The sequence below is a fragment of the Rhincodon typus genome, chromosome 11 (genome assembly GCF_021869965.1).
Source record: "Rhincodon typus isolate 14 chromosome 11, sRhiTyp1.1, whole genome shotgun sequence".
NCBI lineage: Eukaryota > Metazoa > Chordata > Chondrichthyes > Orectolobiformes > Rhincodontidae > Rhincodon > Rhincodon typus.
The window spans coordinates 57693949-57699948 of NC_063342.1; positions in this window are offsets into that span (position 1 = coordinate 57693949).

The following is a 6000-nucleotide window of genomic DNA, read 5'->3' on the forward strand; positions in this document are numbered from 1 at the left end:
AGAGCGTGGGGATTGTTGCCTGACCTTCCACAGTCCCTGCAGTAATTTGCAATGCCTGACTGATTCTGGCAGCATTTCAAGATGGGTGTAGCATGTCACTGGTATCTCCATCAGATACTCAAGTAATCCATGACTAACTGCAGTCAGAGTTGGAAAACGTTCAGGCTTCTGTTGGCATGTAACCATCTCCCACCAAGAGAGAATCTAACCATGGGCATTCAATAACATTATTATGATTGAAGCTGCAAAATTAATAGGAACAGTAGGCCAGCTACAGATTCAGCAGTGTGCAGAAAAAATGGGGGAAGGGATGTAAACTGATTGAAAAGTTGCTTTTAAGTTTAAGCAGCAGATCAGAGAAACACCAAAAGTCAATGATGATCAGTGGGAAAACTCTGCTGGCTGAAATCATATATAGAACAACAATTGTTTTTGGAAGCCAATTCTTCCAGCTTCAGGATGACACTGCAGGAGTAATACAGAGTTTTAGCTTAAGCCAAATATTTTCAGCTACCTCTTCAATGACCTTCCCTCCATTGTAGGGTCAGAATTGGGAATGTTTCCTGATCGTCACATGGTGTTCAGTCCCATTCATAACTCCACAGATATTGAAGCAGTATAAGCTCATAGTGCACACGAATGTGCAACACTACATTCAGGCATGTTCAGCATAGGAAGGAAGTACCACATGTTCCCTGTAAGTGACAGGCACTGCCCATTTCCAATACAGAAAATCCAATTATATTCCTTGACATTCCAGAAAATATGAACACCTGCATTATCCCTTCCAGGCAATGCACCATCTTGACCGGAAAAAAATCACCATTCCCTCATGATCATTGAGTTAAAATCCCAGATATGTCTCCCTGACAGCACTATAGGTGTAGCTGTGTCACACAGACAGCAATGGTCCTTACTACTGTAGTCCCAAGAGACCACAGTCCAGTCTGTTTGGACTGCTGCTCACATCCGTTTACCCCTTCAAATGGTTGTTGTTTGAAGTTTCTTTTTCATTTGTTGCTGTGAAATTATATTGGCCTCTCTCTCTCCAGACAGTCACTTGAACTGCTGTAGGCCATTTGGTGTAAGTCAACCAACAATTTCCTTAGAGACAGAGTTCCAGGACTTCAAACCTGAGTTACTAAAGGAACAGTGATATATTTCCAAGTTCAGGTGGTGAGTTTCTTGGAGGGAAACAAGCAAGTGGTGGTATCCCCAAACATCGGCCACTCTTATCTTTCTAGATGGTGGTGGTTATGGGTTTAGAAGTTGCTGTTTAAGGAACCTAGGTGGATTTCTGCTCTCCATCTTGTAGATGGTAAACACTGTTGCTACTGAATGCCGATGGTCAAGTGCCAGAATGTTTATGGATGTGTTGCCAAGTGGGTACTTTGTCATGGATAGTGTCAAGCTCCTTGAGTGTTGTTGGAGCTGCTCTCATCCAGGCAAATAGAGAGTATTCCATCCCATTCCTGACTTGTGCCTTGTAGAGTGTGAACAGGCTTTAGGGAGTCAGGAGAATACTTGCTGCAGTATTCCTAGCTACTGACCTGCTCCTGTGGTCACAAGACTTATACGGTGAGTCCTGTTCAGCTTCAGATCAATGGTAATCCCTAGGATGAAGTTAGTGGGATAATGCCCATTCAGTGATGTTGATGACATTGAACCTTAAGCAGTGATGTTTAGATTCTCTTGTTGAAGATAATTATTGCCTGGCATTCCAGTTTTGCTCGGGCTCTTTGATGCCATATTTGATCAAATCTGCCATGAAGTCCGGGGCTATCACTCTTACCTCATGTCTTGAATTCAGCTCTTTTCTGCATGTTTGAACCAAGGCTGTAACGTGGTCAGGAGCTGGGTGGTCCTGGAAGGACCCAAGCTGTGCGTCACTGAGCAGGTTATTGCTGAGCTGCTTGATAGCACTGTTGATGACACCTTCCATCACTTAACTGATGATCGAGAGGAGACTGATGGGGCAGTAATTGGCTGGGTTGGATTAGTCCTGCTTTTTTGTGTGCAGGACATACCTGGCAATTTTCCACAATGTCCATTGTTAGCCAATATTGTAGCTGTACCGGAACAGCTTGATTGAGAGTGTGGCAAGTTCTGGAGACCAAATCTTCAGAACTATTGCAGGAATGTTGTCAGGGCCCATAGCTTTTGCAGCTTGCATTGTTTGGCAACCAAACTGTCCTTGTCTGTAGCTTCAGCAGATTGAAACCTCATGATTAGCTAAGCTTGACACTGCTCCTGGTACTCTTCATTATTGAACGTGAGAGCTTGACAATTTGAAACCAAATTATCTGGAACCATAACAACTTGGGAAACTTCAGCCAGGGTTGGTTGTAACAAAAAGGGATGGACAGTGGTGATTTAAACTACAAATAATTTGTAGTTAAAGCCAAGAGATGATTGAAGGATTAAGGACAAAGTAGAGTGGAAATACACAGTAGCAAGCTCCCTGGAAAGCTGATTGCCCAGAAACTATTTTGGTGGTTGTTAGTTTGGTATTCTAAGGTAATCATTCAAATTTAGATCTGGGGTGCAACTTTAGTTTCTCCTATTTTCTTTCATATTCTTTCTCATTTTACACCATTATCATTCTTTCCTTCTAATTAATCACAGATCATTTGTTTTACTGTCTTGAATAACTATGGTTTTGTTACTCCTGCTATATTGTTTATCTGTAACATCTTCTTGGAATCTGGCTGTGAGCAGGGAGAACTGGATCACGGTTGACACCCTCAGCAATGTTTCCAGCCATTAACTGTTAATTTAAAATTGTTCTTGTTTGGATTCAATGGGGTGTTCATTTGGCTGAGAGACGTACAGCCAAAGGGAAATGCTTTACTTGCAACAATTCTTTTGATTGCAGGAATTGTGAGACATTCCCCAACACAGCTTGTATTCAGGCAGTATCTGCAAGTATCATGATGCTGCTTCTCGGGTGTGTGTGCCTGTGTTCGATGCACTGGACTCAGTCAGAGTTTAGCTGTAATCACACTTCGTGTTCAACAAAGGCCCATTGTACAAATGGTGGAATTGCCCTTAGCATCAGACTGCACAGGAGAAGGAGCAGTCCAGTTAATCTCACTCTCCTGCTCTTTCCACGTAGCCCTGCAAATTTCTCCTTTTCCATGAAATATCCAGCTTTCTTTTTAAAAGTTACACCAGGGAGTTGAATTTAATCCACAGAATCTAACCCTGTGTGAATCAGCATTACATTTAGCAAAAAGGAGGGAAGAAATTCTTTCAGGGTTGGATCAGCAATGGAGCCGTATCCAAGATTAAAACCTAAGGCATAAAAACCTAAAGATTCAAACATTAGTGAGCAAGAAGCAATGAATGATGAAACAATAACGTCAAAAAGTTGAATGGGTGTGGTTTCTTCCTTTGTATGATCTCTTTGTTTTAATGATGTTTCCCTACATATGTAGGGAAGCAGAAGACCTAATATTTTGATTATTTACGTAAGTCCTAGCGTGGATGTTGATAGGTGACACTGCTCTCAGTTACGTGCTGCCTGACAGGTCAGGCAGGTTTGGTAGAAACTGAACAGGGAGCCTGAATAGATTGCTTCATAACAGCTCTCTGGGGTTTGGCTTCTTTAGATTCCACACCTACTACAGCAGATTCACTTTACCCAGTTGTTACAGTAAACAGTTTAAAAAATAGCAAACTTCTTTTTGTGACCATTCATAAGACCATCTGCGCCGGGAAAATGTCACTTATACTTCTGTTTGCTTGGGGTCATAGAAATAAAAGCAGTTTGGAGTATTTTCTTTAGTGAGCATAATATGAGGGGAGTGTGGTGTAATGGTAGTGCCGCTGCCTCTGAGCTGGGAGGTCCTGGTTCAAATCCCACCTACTCCAGAGTGTCATAATGTTTCTGACTAGCTTATGAAAATATCTATAAGCAACCATGTTGAAGACTAATTATTATCAAGATCCACTGAGAGGTAACAACAGACACACCTCTTAAAGGCACTTTTCTACTGTGTGGGGATTCAGTGCTGTGGGCTGCTGATTCATATTTCAATTTGACAAGTTTACTTTTTGTGTTGCCAAGAACTGATATGGTTAAAATAGCTGTTGTAGTTTGGATTTTGAGAAGAAAAAGCTTGTATTTTCACAGCACTTTGTCAATTCTTCAGAATGTCTAAAGGTGTTTCACAGCCAATGGGTCCCTGTGAAAGTGCTGTCATTTTGGTTCAGTAAAAAAATGGGAACTCATTTATACACAGCAATGTACCACAGACAGCCAATGAGAAGGCTGACTAGTTTTCTGCTTTTTGAATGTGACGTATGACATGAGTGAATAAAACGTACATTTAATTTGGAATAAAGCAGGAAGGCTTTCATATGTCTAAAACTAATATTTATGTCTGCTTAATTTTGTTTTGAGATTTTCTTGTGCACAATTTGTTTGCTCCGTTTCCTTTCAGCTAAACTCTCTTTTGAACTACCTCATTGGCTGTAGAGCACTTTAGGGCCTTTTTGAGGCTCGGTAAAAGTCCTTTGATAAACAAAGCCTTTCTATGCTTTTTTACAGGCCCAGGTTTCTTCTCAACTTGGCTTCTGGATTTTAAGAAACCCTGCCCAGCTGGAAGTAAGAAACAGAGAGTAAAATATCTTAAAAATGGAAATAATCTTACCTAGAGTGGACAGGTGCCAATAGCAAAGCCAGAGGTGAAAAAGGAAAACAACCACAATAGTCAGACTGAATTTAATGTGTTAATGCAGAGGAGAATTATAACATCTCACACCTGTAATTGCCATGACAACATTGGTGAGGTCAAACGAAGGCAAGGTGCATCTCCACTGTAGGATAATTTGGAAAAAAAAAAGTCAATGTGAGTGGTCATGAGGCTTTAGTGGACAAATCAAGACTGGGTCTGAGGAAGTGTCACTGGACCCAAAACGTTAACTCTGATTTCTCTCCACAGGTGCTGCCAGACCTGCTGAGCTTTTCCAGCAATTTCTATTTTTGTCACTGGTTCAAATTTTGGCCCGATTACACTCCTAGACAGATCCCCCTGGCACCTTTCCTACAACAGCAGGCATGACGGGGACTAACAAAAACCCCCAAAAAATGTGACATATAAATAATATTTATGAACTACACAGACAAAATAAAACAGAAACTAATGAAAAGGAGATAGAAAAACGAAAAATTGAAAAGTGAACAGGAAGATCAAAATGGGGGAAATGGTGAAATTAAGGCATGAATTAGAGATTAGAAATCAAATCTAACGGAAAAACTAGAAAGAAGGAGACTGTAATGGAAGTACTTCTTTAGCTATTCTTAAACTATTCTTGGTAACATTGAACCATACCAGTGCAGGTATACACCGCATGTGATAAATTTGGCATTGCTGGGCCACAACTTTGCATCCATTATGATTTGAATTGTTAAGACAAGGTGAAGAGGGGAATAAGCTTTTCTCTTTTTAACACCCTCTCGATCAGTTGCAATATTTTTAAAAAGTTTTCTTTTTCCACTCAGCAATCATACTTCAATTAAAAGGTAGTTCTCCAGAAAATGAACGAGCCAATTCTGAGGAAGGGGCGTTGGACCCGAAATGTTAACTCTGCACAGATACTGCCAGACCTACTCAGCTTTTCCAGCAACTTCTGTTTTTGAGCCAATTACCAAAGTTTTCGTCAGTGAAAGAGAGAAGGATTTTATTACCTACTAACCCCAAGAAAATAGATAAAGCTAGACGTTTACCACAGACAAACACAGATAATAGATTAAAAGGATGGATGGTGCCAAGCATAAACAGGAAAATAAAAGGAAATAGAATTTAAAGTTCTCAGCATCCTTGAATTGCAAGAATGCAAACCTGACGTCATGATTGTTTAGCTGCTGTCTTGTTTCCTCAGCAGCAGTCTGATTTGTAGAATTTTAGGATTTTCAATGGATAGTGGTTTTCCCAAGTTGCTTTTTCACTGAGCACTGACTTCAGAGGTTGAGAGAAGCAGGGAAAGAAAGACAGC